Raw genomic sequence first — 18,802 nt, 5'->3', positions numbered from 1 at the left:
ATTTTTGAACAAGCACTGATTTTTGCTTGTGAATTTCTTTTCTTTGAGCAGATCTGCAAGTCGGGAATTAAAAGCGTTACACGTCGTCAAGAAAATTGTTGCAAGTGAGTTTCTCCACATTTAAAATGGGTTCAGGAGAAAGCCACTTATTTGGGACAATTAGGAAATGAGAGTCCCCCCCAAAAAGGATTCAACGAGGAAATCCAGTCTAAATTATTTTTCTTTTTGAAATAACGTCGTTTTGCTGAGCGTGGAAACGAATGCGATGATAATTTCCACAATTAGCAAAAGAAGGAACCACTGAGTGAATGAGTAAGAATTTTAAAATAACTGACTGACTGACTGAACATGATTGTGTGAAGCTAACCCCCACCTGACAAAGGTGCAGATGAACCCATGTGTTTCCTTTTACAGGAGCAGAAAGATGACACACACACAGTGGTACGAGAGAGGGGACCAACACCGAACAGAACAAGCTCCAGCGAACCGAGGGAACTGACCAAAACAAAAACACACATGCTGGAGCACAAGAACAACAACACAGTTCAGGAGGCCGGCCCAGAGGCTGACAGCTCAGAAGTCCGCGACACGTCGGCGACACAGCTCCAAAAGCCGACCGAGCGGAAGGCAGCGGTGGCGGAGCGGAGGCAGTTCAGGGGGCCGACCGTGCACACGGCAGCGGCGGCGACGGGGAAACCGTTCAGGCGGCCGACCGTGGGGACAGCAACGGCAGCGACGAGGAAACCGTTCAGGCGGCCGACTGTGCGGACAGCAACGGCGGCGATGACACAAGTCTGGAGGCCGACCACGCGGAAGGCAGCGGCGGCGTCTAGGAGGTCGTCCATATTGACGATGACGCTCCACCAGCGGCCTGGCAGATGACCGCCGATGTCGAGGCGGCAGTTCGGGACCCGAAGGTGGCGTGGCCGTCGCAGCACCAGACGAGACCGAAGCAGAGGCTGGACCAGACGAGGCTGAAGCAGAGGCTGGACCAGGCAAAGCTGAAGCCGATGATGCTGAAGCCGGACCAGGCGAAGCTGAAGCCGAAGATGCTGAAGCCGGGCCAGGCGAAGCTGAAGCCGATGATGCTGAAGCCGGGCCAGGCGAGGCAGGAGGCTGGACGGGCTCCTCGGGCCCCCCAGCAGGCGAAGCAGGAGGCTGGACGGGCTCCTCGGGCCCCCCAGCAGGCGAAGCAGGAGGCTGGACGGGCTCCTCGGGCCCCCCAGCGAAAACAGTCTCTGGACCAGTGGGCACCTCGGGCCCCTGGAACACACAGGTCAGAACCAGCAGGCGCACGGGCCTCTGGCAGGCATAGTTCAGAACCAGCAGGCGCACGGGCCTCTGGCAGGCACGGGTCAGAACCAGCAGGCGCACGGGCCTCTGGCAGGAATGGGTCAGAACCAGCAGGTGCACGGGCCTCTGGCAGGAACGGGTCAGAACCAGCAGGCGCACGGGCCTCTGGTAAACACAAGGCAGACTGCAGCTGCACGGAGCATTGACTCAGCTCAGGCAGCGACAGCCGGATACAGTCCTCAGCTGGCTTCTTAACCTCCAGGGGTCCAGAGTCGGCCGGGGGCTGGAACCCAGCCTCTGGGGAGGCCCTGGAGTGCGTCACAGTCTCTGGGCTGGCCAGCTGTTGCGGACTGACTACTACAGTATGTGGTGTGTCTCTCTGCTTGACATGAACAGGTGAAAAATAGTTCTTTCCAGGTTGGATGGACTTAACTTGTTGTGCAGGAGGAGTTGGTGAAGATGATGGCTGAATAGGTGATGATAAGGCTGATGAGTCTCTTGCCAACTGAGCTATTGACTGAGCTATGGATTGTAACCAAGTGTCTTATAGGTCTGGCTGTGACTGTAATGGAGGTGACGGTTGAGTGGCTAACTGAGGTAGCGGCTGCAGGGCAGCTAACCGAGCTACCGGCTGGGCAGCTGGCTCAACAAACACAGCCCCGGAATAAACAGTCACACGAGCTGTCACAACAGTGTCTTTTTCACTCACCACAGCCGGCAGTTCCGAAGTCCTAATCTCCGGCTGTGGGGCGATGTGCCGACGGCGTGATCGTCGCTTCCTCCCGGGCAAAACCTCCGGCGGGCCGGGCAAAACCTCCGGCGGGCCGGGCAAAACCTCCGGCGGGCCGGGCAAAACCTCCGGCGGGCCGGGCAAAATCTTCACCGCCGGGCTGGGTTGGGAAGCGGTAGCGGCTGGAGGGTGAAGGTGCAGCTCATGAAGGAGGAAGTCCTGTGCCAGCGGGTGAAGCGAGTCTAGCAGCCAGGAGTGTGCAGAGAGTAGCTGCTGTAGCCTGGCTTCTACAGCGCGGTGGAACTCTTCTCCCTCCTGCTCGAGCCACAGGTTTACCAACCTTGCGACCGTGTCGGTTACTTCCTCCCGAAACTCCTGGGTAGGTGCGAATGCTGCTGGGTCCATGTTTGGTCGGCTCGTACTGTCACGGCTGGCGGAGGGAGCCGTGTGGTGTGGAGGGAAGGGAGGACCCAAGATGCAGCGAACTGATGATACGAGTGATGTTTATTTACAAGGTGGTGGTGGCAAAAACAGGCAACTCAGCATGAGCAATTACAAATCTAAACTGGGAGAAACTAAAGACAAACCTGAGACCATACAAAAGGGGTGCGGGGCAGAGAGACGCAGAGACAGGAACGAAACACCATAGAATGCAGCGATACACGGAGGAACGCAGACGAGCCGACAACGAACACAGACCGACACCCACTAAATATACACACACAAGGTAATCAGGTAATCACACACAGGAGGGAAGAACAGCTGAACCTAATACACATGGGGACCGGAGGAGACAAGCTGAACACAATAACAACAGACACAGACCTTCAGAACAGAACAGGAAATCCAGAACACGAGCCTTCAAAATAAAACAGGAAACAGACTGATGTACAACACAACACGGGGACATGAACAGAGCACCAAGGACAGACACAGGTAGGGCTGACAATACACCAAACTTCAGGTTAACCCCTAAACTAATACAAATCAGAATAAACACAAAACGCTGGGTCAATGACCCAGGACCATGACACAAACAAACAAACAAACAAACAAACAAACAAACAAACAAACAAACAAACAAACAAACAAACAAACAAACAAACAAACAAACAAACAAACAAACAAACAAACAAACAAAACAGTATATAAAATCAAAACAGATAAAATCAGAACAATAGATAAAATCAGTAGTTAAAATGTTAGTTTGGAAATTTAAGCTTAAAAGTGTGGATTTGGTGCTTTATTCAAATGCAGCTGAGAACAGGTGAGTCTTCAACCTGGATTTAAATAAACTGAGTGTTTCAGCTGATCTGAGGCTTTCTGGGAGTTTGTTCCAGATATAAGGAGCATAAAAGCTGAATGCAGCTTCTCCGTGTCTGGTTCTGACTCTGGGAACTGATAAAAGACCGGATCCAGATGACCTGAGGGATCTGGAAGGTTCATACTGGGTCAGGAGGTCACTGATGTATTTTGGTCCTAAACCATTCAGAGCTTTATGGACCAGCATCAGAACTTTAAAGTCTATCCTCTGACGGACAGGCAGCCAGTGTAAAGACCTCAGAGCTGGACTGATGTGGTCCACTTTTTTGGTCTTAGTGAGGACTCGAGCAGCAGAGTTCTGAATGAGCTGTAGTTGTCTGACTGATTTTTTTAGGTAGACCTGTAAAGATGCTGTTACAGTAATCAAGCCTACTAAAAATGAATGCATGGACTAGTTTTTCCAGGTCCTGTTGAGACATCAGATCTTTTATCCTTGATATATTCTTGAGGTGATAGTAAGCTGACTTTGTTATTGTCTTAATGTGTTTTTCTAAGTTTAGGTCTGCATCCCTCACTACACCCAAATTTCTCACCTGGTTTGTGGTTTTTAGGTGTATAGATTGAAGTTCTCTGGTGACCTGTAATTGTTTTTCTTTGGCGCCAAAGACTATTACCTCAGTTTTGTCTTTGTTTAGCTGGAGAAAATTGTGGCACAACCAGTCATTAATTTCCTCAATGCATTTACCAAGAGCCTGTACAGGGCCTTGGTCTCCTGGTGACATTGTGATATATATTTGTGTGTCATCTGCATAGCTATGATAGTTTATTTTGTTGTTCTTTATAGTCTGTGCCAGTGGGAACATGTAAATGTTAAACAGAAGGGGTCCCAAGATGGAACCTTGGGGAACTCCACATGTGATACTTGTCTGCTCAGATGTGAAGTTACCTATTGATACAAAGTATTTCCTGTTTTCTAAGTATGTTTTGAACCAGTTTAGTACAGTTCCTGAAAGACCTGCCCAGTTCTCCAGTCGTTTGAGTAATATAGAATAGAATAGAATAGAATTCAACTTTATTGTCATTGCACATGCACAGGTACAGGGCAACGAAATGCAATTTGCATCCATCCAGAAGTGCTTTAGTGATATAGATATATTACAATATATATTAGCAATAATATAGATATGTGAGTATATTACAGAAATGGGTCTATTATGGTATGTTATAATGTACACGGTATGAAGTATGTTGTGAATATTCTATAACTATAAGTATGTGCAGGCTGTAGTGAGTACAAGCTATGTACAGGATATAAATATGAAAAACTATACAGAATATGAAATAAATAACTTTACAGGAATCTGAGATATACAGCTATACAGAAATGGGAACTATGCAAGAATGTTGTGGTCAACTGTATCAAATGCTGCACTGAGATCCAGTAAAACTAAGACTGACATTTTTCCACTGTCTGTGATCAGACATACAGTGGGGCAAAAAAGTATTTAGTCAGCCACCGATTGTGAAAGTTCCCCCACTTAAAATGATGACAGAGGTCAGTAATTTGCACCAGAGGTACACTTCAACTGTGAGAGACAGAATGTGAAAAAAAAATCCATGAATCCACATGGTAGGATTTGTAAAGAATTTATTCGTAAATCAGGGTGGAAAATAAGTATTTGGTCAATAACAAAATCGATGCCACCCTGGGCAATCGCCCATATCAAAAACCGCTACTGCTTTTAATAGTGTGTAATAGTGTGTAATATCTTTGTGTTTCATTGCTGAGCATCAGTAATACTAATAAGATTGCTTATTAGACACATTTGTTTTGTTGTTGCTGTTTTACAGCACCTTTCTTCTGAAACACCTGCCCTGTTCCTGCTGACCTCAGATCATCTTTACATGTAGACTGAGCTAATGTTTTCATATTTACTCTCCGACCCTGTTTCAGCGTGTCTTAGTGATGGAGAGTATGAACAGAACACACCTGAACACCTGTTCAAACAACTCAGAATGTTTACTGTCAGATTTTGATGTTTTCATAGATTTTTAGTCACTGTCTGATTACCTCTCTGAGGTTGGTGGCACTCATAGCATCATGTTCTGTGGGAGAAGAGTCACATGACCCATGAACTTCATACAAACTAACCTGTGTAGTGTCTTCAGATATCCACTAGATGGAATCAGTCCTCAGAATACAGAAACAAAACCACTGCACTGCAGCTGCACAAGGACAATAAAATCTGATCCTGAGATTCAGGATGGAAAACAGAAGCTGCTCTCTCACGCCACCGTTCCTCCACTCGCCCCAGCCAGTCTAGACACTAAACCTCTTCATCTTGGACAACATCCTCCTCTCTGACACCACCTTAAGAGAGTCCATCTCCATCCCCACAACATTATTGTCCTTGCGGATCAGTTTATTGAGTCTTTTGGCATCAGCAACCCTCAATCTTCTCCCCCAGGATGCAACAGCGTAGAGGATCGCACTGGCCACAACAGACTTGTAGAAAATCCTGAGCATATTCCGACAGATGTTTAAGGACCTCAGTCGCCTCAAAAGATAGAGGCGACTCTGGCCCTTCCTGTAAAGTGCTTTGGTGTTTTTAGCCCAGTCCAGTTTATTGTCAATGTGTACTCCAAGGTATTTATAGTCCTCCACAATGTCAACATTGAGCGCCTGGATTGAAACAGGGGTCAAGTGTTTCTGAATTATATTCAAACAGTAAATCTGCTGTAGACATAAAACCAGTTAAACTATTGTTTTAGTTTAATATTTTTGAATTATTTTGTTTAGATTTGACCTTTTACTGTATTTTTCATCACTTTCCAGACTGGATTTTCTTGTTTTAGTTTAGTTTTTAATGGTGTCAGTGTTTTACTCTTTTTAATAGTTAGGATATTAGGATGTTGAAAATCTGTACGTATATTCCAATGAAAAGGGAACTTTTTGAAAGCACTGACTTACAGTGTAGTGGACAGAAAACACGTCCATCCAACAGAAGGTTGGTGTTTTTGAAGTGTTTTAAGCTGTAACCTACAGCTGATATAGGTGAACTGAACTTTTAAGGGTCACTTCACTCAAAATAAAAATCTGGATTTCCTTAGAAATTTCCACTCCCCCAGTCAGGAGGGACTACATTAAAAGTGTGCATTAGAATGAGTGATACGACACACTGACAGGATATAAGGTGAGTATTCAAATCAGAGACACAAGTATGACAGTGAAACAGAAGCTTTATTGGAGATTTTGCTGTGCATCATCAGCTGCTGCTCAAAGAAACATGAACAGCAGAAAATCTCATGAAGTGAACATGATCTCGGACACTGACTTTGGTTGTTTGAAGGGAACAATGTTCAGAGGAGGTTCAAACCAATCAGAGCCTACTCTGGTGTTTTTCTAACCGCCTGTGTTTACATGAAATCAGCTTTAGTCTTAGTGACGGTGAGCACATCAGCCACAAACATGTGATCCAAACAGATTGAGTAACTGAGAATGGAGCAGTGGATTAAAGTGTTAGTCGCATTCAGAAATGTGGTTTTGGTTTCTTAGATACTTTGAGTCTGAGGAAAAAGATGATTTACCGAATGTTTCAATGTCATTTTAGAGAAGAAGCTCATGTCACTTCATGAAGTCTGTTCTGCTGTTTCAGTTCTTGTTTCGCCTCCTCTTGCCTGTCACTGTTGGTTTATTTTTCTGTGTCCCTGCTTCTTTCTCTAATTCTATGGCATAATCATTTATGTCATTCTCACAGTGAAGCCCATAGTATGGATAATTACACCGGCAAATTCCAAGGAACATGTCTTTCATTTTCACACATTTTCCTCTGCCTTTTCTTTGCCCACAGTCCTGCTTGGCACACGGATCTTTTCCCATCATTTCTTCGTCACTTTTGATCAGAACAACAAACTTTCCATGCTTGACCCCTGGAGATTTCTCACACTCCCCTGTGTAAATGTAAGGAGTCTGATCTGAAGGGTTTTCAGGAGCAGCATTGACTTCATCTTCATCATCAGCTGGGTCTTCAATTTTAGCTTTAGGGTTAGCTTCCTTTGCCTTGATGCTTTGGTGAGCTTTTCTAGTATAGGCGTGGACTGCTGTGTAAGTCTGAGACATTGGAATTCCTGCCACCTTTTCCCCACATCTGCGGAGTGTCTCTTCCACCTTGTAACACAAAACTTTCTTTTTAATACACTTCTCAATGACTGTGCTGACCTCCTGTACTTTGCTTTGAGTCCCTTTCACCTGTCTGGATACGGCCACAGTAATGCGATCTGTTGACACATCCTGGAATCCTGTCAGCACGTGTTTGTTCAGGGTTTTAATTGTTTTATGTCTGGATTTTTTGGTTATAAATCCAACAACCATCCAGTCATACCTGTCATATGTCTTCTGCAGAAAATCCCAGACTTCCTGTGCCAAATCATCACGCTTTTTAGATTTATCAATAAGTGGTTTCACGTCCTGTTTAACATAAGTCATACTGCTATCAATGCATTGTTTTTGGATTTCAAACATTGCTGCCAATGCTTCATATGTAACACTTCCAGCTCTTCAAGAATCACAGACGCTCAGAAGGGTTGGCTTTTCACAGTTTACTTCTGCAGAAGACATAAAACACATTCAACAGGTGTCTTCTGGTGGTACCGGCAATTGTAGCTCCCTCACAGTGCAAGCGCGCGCTGTGTTAACAGACTTACAATTAACTTTTTAATAAAGAAAAGGTGGAAAATAATAATTTCTCCCATTTTACAGTCTGTCATACTGAGCTTGTATACAAAAGAAATCTTATGACTAATAAAATACATTCCACAATCGTATAAAACAAAATAACAGGATAAACATAAATACCACCGACTAAACATTTCCCTCTAGTGGACAAATTAACAATAGCGCATTACATCTTCACTTGCTTGTGCTTTACAGACAAAATGGCTGTTAACAAGCTCACATACCTGCAGAAGACATAAAACACATTCAACAGGTGTCTTCTGGTGGTACCGGCAATTGTAGCTCCTACAATGTAAAGCAACATCACAAAAAGCACAGAAAAACGGTAAATCCAAACACATTTCCTGCTATGCGCAGCAACCACTAGGGGGCTGACAAAGACTAACTGCCAAAGAGCATAAATACGGCAGAAACACTATTTAACAGCAACCCGCCTTTGTTTCAGTTACACAGAAACTTTCTAATATCAATATGAACCTATATACATTGACATATATAACTTATGTAACAACATTCACACCAGAAACCATAAAAATGCCAGAGCCTTTCATTACCGGACTTACCCTCACAGTGCAAGCGCGCGCTGTGAGGAGCGGAAGCCTTAGCAGCTTCTAAACGTTAGGGTGAGATCCGGTTTCTGGGTTTTCAAAATAAAATACAATAAAAAAAAAAAAAGATAAAATTCACACTTAAAATGAAAATTAAGAACAGGTAAGTGCATGTTTTTCATATGTATTATTAACTCTGTTACACATATACGTTCTTCTTCATCTCATCATTTCTCGCTTCAGACTGTATGTTCTTCAGTCTGTAGTAGAATTGATTCATCATGTTGCCCTTGAAGATAAGTGTAAGAATGAGATAAGTATATTCTATGATTTCCTTCTCGTGACATTTAACATATTCAGCCAGTTCATCCCCGAGGTTATTAATGAAGCTCTTTCCTGTTTTTTTCAGCAACTCTCCCATTTCCCGAGAAGCTTTCTCATATTTTGAGTAGGCTTCTATAAAGCTTTTTTCATGTCTTTTCCTTTCATCCTGATCTTTAGCCCCAGCGAGACTGCCCAGCAGTGTTTTGTATTCAGTCCAGGCAGTCCTAATTTTCATCTCTGGCTTAGAATAAGTTGCAGCTGCCCAGATGTTCCACTTTAGTTCCCGATGATGCTTCTCAAGCTTAAGATCGATTTTTTCAAATTCTTCCTTGATATCTTTCAGTAATGATTTGTCATTAACATGTTCGTCTATCACTATCGCTATTGTCATTAGTAAAGAAAATACAGCACCTACCACTGGCACAACATTAACCACAGACGTAGCAGATTTAAGAATATCATGACTAGTGTCTTTTACCGCATTCCCAATGCCTGTGATTAAAGTTAGAAAAGGTTCACCAATATTTTTGAGGTTCTCCTTATTTTTTAGTGCACTTTTAAGTTTTTCCTTGCCTTGTTTTAGTTTCTCCCGAAGGGCTTTCTCATGTTTGCTTTGGTCAGCAGACGGAGACGTGGTCACACTGGAGATGATGAAAAAGGCTGACATCATCAGCAGGAGCAGCGGACCAACAGATGCCATGTCTGAAAATACACAAGACCAAAACACAAAGAGTTACATCATACTTTTTAAATGTAGTCCTTTATTAGAGCTTTTATTATCTTAACATAAAACAGTCAGGCTCTTAATTGAAATGACCCTCCATGCACTCAAGATTAAAGTACTAACATTGAAGTCTGATCAAAGTCTGCTATAGTCTGGAATCTACTTTGTCTACATTGCTGTTAAACTTGTTATGTACTGCTTTTTAACCCTTTAAGACCTACCATAGATCCAAGTCCGCCAGAGCTTATATTATATTTTTACATGCTGTAGTGCCATTTTTGGGAGCATTTCAAGATGCTATACATCAGTACAACTGTTATAGCCCATATTTTAATAATATCTATGCATTAAGTCCATAATAACTATATTAATTCCAAAAAAGTGCAATAAACTACAAAAAAATTGAAAATCGTTTTTTTTTTACATATATTTCTACTTGGAGAAATTTAAGAGGCTTATCCCTCAAAACTTTAAATACACAAAAGTTGCAAAAAATAGTTTACAACAACAGGAAATTTATTTTGAGTGTCTTCATATATATATTTTTTGAGATACACCATTTTTTATATACTGCAGGAAAAACGAAAAACAATCCTATGATGCAAATTTGCCAAGAAAACAGCATGTGCATCAAAATAAACTATTTCCAGCAGTGCAATTCAAGTTCTAAGCATCCCAGCAAGTATTCAGAAAAGCATAAAGTCAAACATGACTTATAAAAACACCAGTATAGGCTCTTCAAGGTTCAAGGTTCAAGGACCAAGGTTCTTTATTTGTCACATGCATAGTTATACAAGAATAACACACAGTGAAATGTAGCCTGACACGCTCCTCGACATGTGCAAAAAATGTAGAGGAAGAATATATATATATATATATATATATATATATATATATATATATATATATATATATATATATATATATATATATATATATATATATATATAAAACACCCAGCACGCCCCTGCGGGCGGTTTATCCTTCAAGCTCGGGTCCTCTACCAGAGGCCTGGGAGCTTGAGGGTCCTGCGCAGTATCTTAGCTGTTCCCAGGACTGCGCTCTTCTGGACAGAGATCTCCGATGTTGTTCCTGGGATCTGCTGGAGCCACTCGCCTAGCTTGGGAGTCACCGCACCTAGTGCTCCGATTACCACGGGGACCACCGTTACCTTCACCCTCCACATCCTCTCGAGCTCTTCTCTGAGCCCTTGGTATTTCTCCAGCTTCTCGTGTTCCTTCTTCCTGATATTGCTGTCATTCGGAACCGCTACATCGATCACTACGGCCATCTTCTTCTGTTTGTCTACCACCACTATGTCCGGTTGGTTAGCCACCACCATTTTGTCCGTCTGTATCTGGAAGTCCCACAGGATCTTAGCTCGGTCATTCTCCACCACCCTTGGGGGCATCTCCCATTTTGACCTCGGGACTTCCAGGTTATACTCGGCACAGATGTTCCTGTACACTATGCCGGCCACTTGGTTATGGCGTTCCATGTATGCCTTGCCTGCTAGCATCTTGCACCCTGCTGTTATGTGCTGGATTGTCTCTGGGGCATCTTTACACAGCCTGCACCTGGGGTCTTGCCTGGTGTGATAGACCCCAGCCTCTATGGATCTTGTGCTCAGAGCTTGTTCTTGTGCTGCCATGATTAGTGCCTCTGTGCTGTCTTTCAGTCCAGCTTTGTCCAGCCACTGGTAGGATTTCTGGATATCAGCCACCTCCTCTATCTGCCGGTGGTACATACCGTGCAGGGCCTGTCCTTCCAGGATGGTTCCTCGTCTCCCTCCTCTTTCTTGGGTTTCTGCTGCCTGAGGTATTCACTGAGCACTCGGTCAGTTGGGGCCATCTTCCCAATGTATTCTTGGATGTTCCTTGTCTCATCCTGGACTGTGGTGCTGACACTCACCAGTCCCCGGCCCCCTTCCTTCCGCTTAGCGTACAGCCTCAGGGTGCTGGACTTGGGGTGAAACCCTCCATGCATGGTAAGGAGCTTTCTTGTCTTTATGTCAGTGGCTTCTATCTCCTCCTTTGGCCAGCCTATTACCCCAGCAGGGTACCTGATCACGGGCAGGGCGTACGTGTTGATGGCCCGGATCTTGTTCTTACCATTCAGCTGACTCCTCAGGACTTGCCTGACCCTCTGCAGGTACTTGGTGGTTGCAGCTTTTCTAGCGGCCTCTTCATGGTTCCCATTCGCCTGCGGGATCCCCAGGTACTTGTAACTGTTCTCTATGTCTGCAATGTTGCCTTCTGGTAGTTCAATCTCCTCAGTTCTGACTACCTTCCCTCTCTTTGTTACCATCCGACTACACTTCTCCAGTCCGAACGACATTCCAATGTCATTGCTGTATAGCCTGGTAGTGTGGATCAGTGAATCGATGTCTCGTTCACTCTTGGCATACAGCTTGATGTCATCCATGTACAGGAGGTGGTTGACAACTGCTCCGTTCCGTAGTCAGTATCCGTAGCCAGTCTTGTTAATGATCTCACTGAGGGGGTTCAGGCCTATGCAGAACAGCAGTGGGGACAGAGCATCTCCTTGGTAGATCCCGCACTTGATGGTGACTTGTGCTATGGGCTTGGAGTTGGCCTCTAGTGTTGTATGCCACATCCCCATTGAGTTCCTGATGAAGGCTCTTAGGGTCCCATTGATCTTGTACAATTCTAGGCATTCCAGTATCCAGCTGTGGGGCATTGAGTCATAGGCCTTCTTGTAATCAATCCAGGCAGTGCACAGGTTGGTCAGTTTGGTCTTGCAGTCTCGGCTGAATGTTCTGTCTACCAGTACCTGGTGTTTTGCGCCTCTGGTATTCTTGCCAATTCCTTTCTGTGTCCCACTCATGTATTGACCCATGTGCCTGTTCGTCTTAGCCGATATGATGCCTGACAGGAGCTTCCATGTAGTACTGAGGCAGGTTATTGGTCGGTAGTTGGAGGGGACTGGTCCCTTCTTGGGGTCCTTGGGGATCAGGACCGTCCGGCCTTCAGTTAGCCATTCCGGGTGTCTCTCGTTAACTAGCAGCTGGTTCATTTGTGCTGCCAGACGCTCGTGGAGTGCAGTCAGCTTCTTTAGCCAGTAGGCGTGAACCATGTCGGGCCCTGGTGCTGTCCAACTCTTCATACTGGAGACCCTTTCTTGGATATCTGCCACTGTGATGGTTACTGGACCCTGTTCAGGGAGGTCGCTGTGGTCTGCCCTCAGATCCACTAGTCACTGAGCATTGCCGTTATGGGTTGCGTCCTTCTCCCATATGCTCTTCCAGTATTGCTCCGTCTCCAGCCTTGGTGGTGCAACCACCAAGTGTATATAATATATATATATATATATATATATATATATATATATATATATATATATATATATATATATATATATATATATATATATATATATATATATATTATATACATTGGGTGAATGTGCAGTAGTAGCAGCAAGCAGGTGAATTCTGTACATTAATATGAATAGACATCTGACTATTTTACAGGATAGACAATATAAACATACACTCAACAAAAATATAAACGCAACACCTTTGTTACTGCTCCCATTGCCCATGGGATGGACGTAGAGACCTAAAATTCATTCCAGATACACAATATAACCATCCCTCCCAAACAGTGGTCACAAATCAGTCCAAATGTGTGGTAGTGGGCACATCTGCTATATTGAGATAATCCATCCCACCTCACATCAGGATGCTGATCTGACATCATGAGTAGTGCACAGGTGTACCTCAGACTGCCCACAACAAAAGGCCACCCTGGAATGTGCAGTTTTTTGCGCTATTGGGGGTCTGGGGACCCAGAACCGGTCAGTATCTGGTGTGACCACCATTTGCCTCATGCAGTGCAACACATCGTCGCATGGAGTCTATCAGATTGTCAATTGTGGCCTGTGGAATGTTGGTCCACTCCACTTCAATGGCTGTGTGAGGTTGTTGGATATTCGTGGGAACTGGTACACGCTGTCGTATACGCCGGTCAAGCACATCCCGAACATGCTCAATTGGTGACATGTCCGGTGAGTATGCTGGCCATGCAAGAACTGGGACATTCTCAGCTGCCATCTGCCCTGAACAATGTGAACCATGATTCTTCCGTGAAGCGCACACCTTTCCAACATGCCAGACGCCATCGAATGTGAGTGTAGCCAGATGGGCTACTCGCCTTCCGTTGTTTTTCTTCTCTCATTCTCTCTCTCTCTCGCTCGCTCTACCACCCTCGCTCTCTTTCCACTGCACTCGCTCCTTGTATCAGGTGATCGGGTTAATTGGGAACCCACCTGCACATTGATTGCAGGGTGGCGCTAGCCTGTATAAAGCTAAGCCGATGTCTTGTTGGATTAATTCCTCCCGAGCTTCTGGTACGATACAGCAGTAAATGCTGGCGTACTGCGACGGATTGATCAGCAAGAGCCGATTATACGACAGCTACAGGTATGCTCTCGCTTAACCTTGGATTCCCTCCGAATACTGGAATTGGTGTTAATATCCTTTTCCGGCCTGTTGTAGCGCAGCAGTCTGTTTAATTCTGCCATTGCGGAGAGAGGTGTTCGTGGTATCTCCACCAATGAGAGTATAGTGCCTCCGGTCCTGGGGTAAGCTGTTAGAACTACTTTTATTAGCATTCATAGCTATAAGAGTTTAAGGTTACACTTATCTGTTTCAGGGTTCACTGCTGTACTCACCTCTCCATGGTAAATTGTCCAACCTAAATTGGAAGAGTGGACTGCCTTCTCAGTTGCTGTTGTGAACTCCTCCTTGGTGGAGTCTGCTGTCTTGTCTCGTTTTGTCTTATCTTGTTTTTATTAAGTAGGCTTACCTTTTTTTGGGTTCGCCTGGTGTTCTATTTTACCCTGGACTGTTGCTCGTACCCACACTTCTGTGATCGGGCTGAAGTGATTCTCTGCCCGAGTGTCGTGCTGGGACTCTAAATCGCCTGGGTGGCCGGTCTCAGCCGGTGGGGAGCCAGACCGGCCTACGCCTGAGAATAATTATTACCAGCACGAGTGGTAGTTTGACCCGTGGGGAATAAGCCTTGTGTGTGTGTGTGTGTGTGTGTGTGTGATTTCTTTTATTAAAGTTATTAACGTGTGTTTTAGTCTTTTTATGATTTGTAGCGAGCCTGACGCTCAGTGTCCTTTTATTCTTTTAACATACTTTTCTGTGTTTTATTTCAGTGAAGGAGGACGAGCCAGTGGCCCTGGGACCTCAGGTGGTGGGTCGTTTTCACACTTTCTTTTGTACAGCACTGGGTGGTCTGCAGTGATTCTTTTGGTGTGATTTTCTTTTGGTTCCACGGCTGCTGGTAAGTCCAAGTTCCACGATGGTTTATTTTTACTGTAGGACACTGTCAATAATGACGCTACATCTTGACTTTTAATATTTTATTTATAAAATATTATTTATAATATTTTATTTATTTCTATAAATAAAACTGTTTTAATATTGGAAGCCAACCTGCCTCAGTGTGCATCCTTGAATCTGTGCGGTCTTCTTTTATTCCTTTTATTTATTTTTCTTAAATATATTTCCTGGGGGTGTAATTCCCCTAGGAGGCGTTGTTAAGTTTATTTATTTTGTGCATAACCCCGCCGACCACTTGGTCACATGAGCATTTGCCCACACAAGTCTGTTACGGCGACGAGCTGGAGTCAGGTCAAGACCCTGATGAGGACGACGGGCATGCAGTTGAGCGTCCCTGAGACGGTTTCTGACAGTTTGTGCAGAAATTGTTTGGTTGTGCAAACCAATTGTTCCAGCAGCTGTCTGGGTGGCTGGTCTCAGACGATCTTGGAGGTGAACCTGCTGGATGTGGAGGTCCTGGGCTGGTGTGGTTACACGAGGTCTGCGGTTGTGAGGCCGGTTGGATGTGCTGCCATATTCTCTGAAACGCCTGTGGAGACGGCTTATGGTTGAGAAATGAAGATTCAATGCACGGGCGACAGATCTGGTTGACATTCCTGCTGTCAGCATGCCAATTGCACACTCCCTCATTGCTTGTGGCATCTGTGGCATTTTGCTGTGAGACAAAACTGTACATTCCAGGGTGGCCTTTTGTTGTGGGCAGTCTGAGGTACACCTGTGCACTACTCATGATGTCAGATCAGCATCCTGATGTGGCACACCTGTGAGGTGGGATGGATTACCTCAATATAGCAGATGTGCCCACTACCACACATTTGGACTGATTTGTGACCACTGTTTGGGAAGGATGGTTATAATGTGTATCTGGAATGAATTTTAGGTCTCTACGTCCATCCCATGGGGAATGGGAGCAGTAACAAAGGTGTTGCGTTTATATTTTTGTTGAGTGTATTTAAAATTAAAGGAATTGAAATGTACATTGTGCCTTGGTTTAGTGTCTGGAAGAGAGTCCTGTCTCAGTCAATTATAGATGATGTGAGAGGGCGGGTGTGTGTGTTTAGGGCACGGATGGCTTGGGGATAGAAGCTCCTCTTGAGTCTCTCTGTCCTTGCCCGGAAGATGCGGAACCTTCTACCAGATTGCAGAAGTTGGAACAGTTTGTTGCCAGGATGGGACGGGTCCTTCAGTATCTGCGCTGCTCTAGTCCGGCATCTCCTGGTGTAGGTGTCCTGAAGCGGGGGGAGAGCAATCCTGCAGCAGCGTTCTGCTGTACGGATCACTCTCTGGAGAGCTTTTTGGTCCTTCACACAGCTGTTCCCAAACCACGATGTCATGTTCTGTGTGAGGATGCTCTCCACAGCCCCTGTATAGAAAATCCTGAGGATCTTTGGAGAGACCCTGAACTTCCTCAGTTGTCGTAGGTGGTAAAGGCGCTGCCTAGCCTTTTTGGTCTGGACCTGAATGTGGCAGCCCATGTCAGGTCTGAGGAGATGTGGACACCAAGATACTTGAAGGACTGCACCCTCTCCACTGGAGCTCCATTGATGATAATGGGCTTGTAGTCTCTGTGCTGACCCCTTCTGAAGCCCACCACCAGCTCCTTGGTCTTGCTGACGTTCAGCTGGAGGTGGTTGTCCTGGCACCATGATGCCAGATTCTTCACTTCATCCATGTAGGCCGTCTCATCGTTGTTGGAGATGACACCCAACACCACTGTGTCGTCAGCAAACTTCACAATGGTGTTGGAGCCATGGGTGGCCACACAGTCTGAAGTGTAGAGGGAGTAGAGCAGTGGCGAGAGGACACATCCCTGAGGTGCTCCTGTGTTGATGGTGATGCTGTTGGAGAAGCACCTGCCCACCCTCAACTCCTGAGTTCTGCCAGTGAGGAAGTCCAACACCCATGCACACAGACGGCTGTTAAGTCCCAGATCCCTCAGCTTTGTGGACAGTCTGCAGGGCACTATTGTGCTAAACGCTGAACTGTAATCAACAAACAGCATTCGCACATAGTTACCCTGTTTCTTGTCCACATGGCTGAGAGTGGTGTGTAGGACGTGGGCGATGGCATCCTCTGTGGATCTGTTGGATCTGTAGGCGAACTGCAGTGGATCTGTGGTGTCTGGGATGGAGGAGGAGATGATGTTCTTCAGCAGCCTCTCAAACACCTTCATTACTACCGAGGTCAGTGCAACTGGCCGGTAATCGTTCAGGGATGAGGGTTTGCTGTTCTTGGGCACAGGGATGATGGTGGATCTTTTGAAGCATGTGGGGACCACAGACTTCACCAGGGACTCATTGAAGATGTAAGTGAACACACCTGCTAGCCCCGCCGCTTTCCTTGTGTTCACTCTCCTCAGTGCCGCTCGGACATCATGCTCCGCGATGCTGGTCACCGGTCTCTCGCTGATGACGTCACTGTCCTCGGTAGTCAGGCGGTAGATAGCATTAGCCGCTTGGCTAACCTCGAAACGGGCGTAGAACTGATTCAGCTCGTTGGTGAATGCAGAGTCAGCGTTGATCAGCGCAGTGTCCCTGGCTTTGTAGTCCGTAATGGTGCGTAGTCCGTGCCACATACTTCGTGTGTCGCCCTGGTGGAAGTGGGACTCCACACGTTCCCGGTACCAGTGTTTGGCATCTCACACCGCACGCCGTATGAGGCCGCTTTGTAGGCGCTCATATCGCCAGTGGCGAGACCCGCGTTGTAGGAGGCGGTCCTGGCGTTTACTGCAGTGCGGATCGATCTGTCCATCCACGGTTTCTGGTTTGGGAATGTGGTGACTCTCGCAGTGGGGATAATCTCCTCCGCTAGCATATTGACGAAGCATACTGCTACTTCCGTAAACTCGTTGATGTCGACTGTGCATGCTCTGAACATGTCCCAGTCGACGTCATTGAGTGCGTCCTGTAGCGTAGCTTCTGATTGGGCAGTCCACCGTTTTACCTCCCTCGTGGTCACGTCTTCCCTCCGTATGCTTTGTTTATACTGGGGAACGAGGAAGATGGCGTTGTGGTCAGACTTCCCAAAAGCCGGGTGTGAGACAGCTTTGTAGCCCTGCTTGTATGGCGTGTAGCAGTGATCCAAAATTCGATCCCCTCTCGTTGGACACGAGACATGCTGGTAAAAGTTTGGCATGACTTGTCTGAGGTTCGCTTTGTTAAAGTCTCCTGCTACAATGAGGGCTGCGCCCGGGTCCTTGTTTTGAAGCGAGCTCAGCACATCATGTAATTCGGACAAAGCCATACCTGTGTCCGCTTGGGGTGGGATGTAGACCGCCGTGGCGATGACCGAGGTGAACTCACGGGGCAGATAGAAAGGGCGGCACTTAATGCTCAGGAACTCCAGATGTGGCGAGCAGCCGCTGGAGAGAGTAGAAATGCTCCTGGCATCACACCACTTTCTGTTTACCATGAAACACACTCCCCCACCTTTGGTTTTGTTTGACTCTGCCGTTCTGTACACGCGGAGCACAAAGAATGAATCCGACGGAGTTACGGCCTGGTCCGGCACGGTGGGGTCAGCCATGTCTCCGTGAAGCATGGCTTACAAGTAAAAAACTACATTTTCCGCGAAAATGACGTCACTTCCGGTTTCGGGAAGGAAATGGTGGACATGCGATCATTCGCGCTGACGTCTGTTTCAATGTGGGAAGTGTTACGAACAGCTGATCAGATCGGCAAAGCGTGTTTCTGGACTATTACATTTTTGTTCCTGCAAGGGCTTTTTATGCAATTTTTGCAAAGGTTTATGTGGAAGGAAACCAGGACCTAGGACAAGCTGATGGCATAAGATGTAAGTACAACTCCTCCGG

The 18,802-nt window shown here is 45.9% G+C and overlaps 1 long non-coding RNA gene across 1 annotated transcript; it reads right to left on the bottom strand.

Moving 5' to 3' along the window:
* Window positions 1–6,508: 6,508 nt before the first annotated feature.
* LOC145425669 (uncharacterized) lies at window positions 6,509–9,309 on the bottom strand. Its single transcript, XR_013906395.1, has 2 exons — window positions 8,576–9,309; window positions 6,509–8,306 (listed from the first exon to the last, which is right to left on the bottom strand). It is a non-coding gene; the product is annotated as an uncharacterized LOC145425669 (long non-coding RNA).
* Window positions 9,310–18,802: the final 9,493 nt, after the last annotated feature.

Source organism: Astatotilapia calliptera, chromosome 3, assembly GCF_964374335.1.
Source record: "Astatotilapia calliptera chromosome 3, fAstCal68.1, whole genome shotgun sequence".
NCBI lineage: Eukaryota > Metazoa > Chordata > Actinopteri > Cichliformes > Cichlidae > Astatotilapia > Astatotilapia calliptera.
Note: the sequence above shows the minus strand (reverse complement) of the source record. Positions and strands in the feature narration are given on the sequence as shown.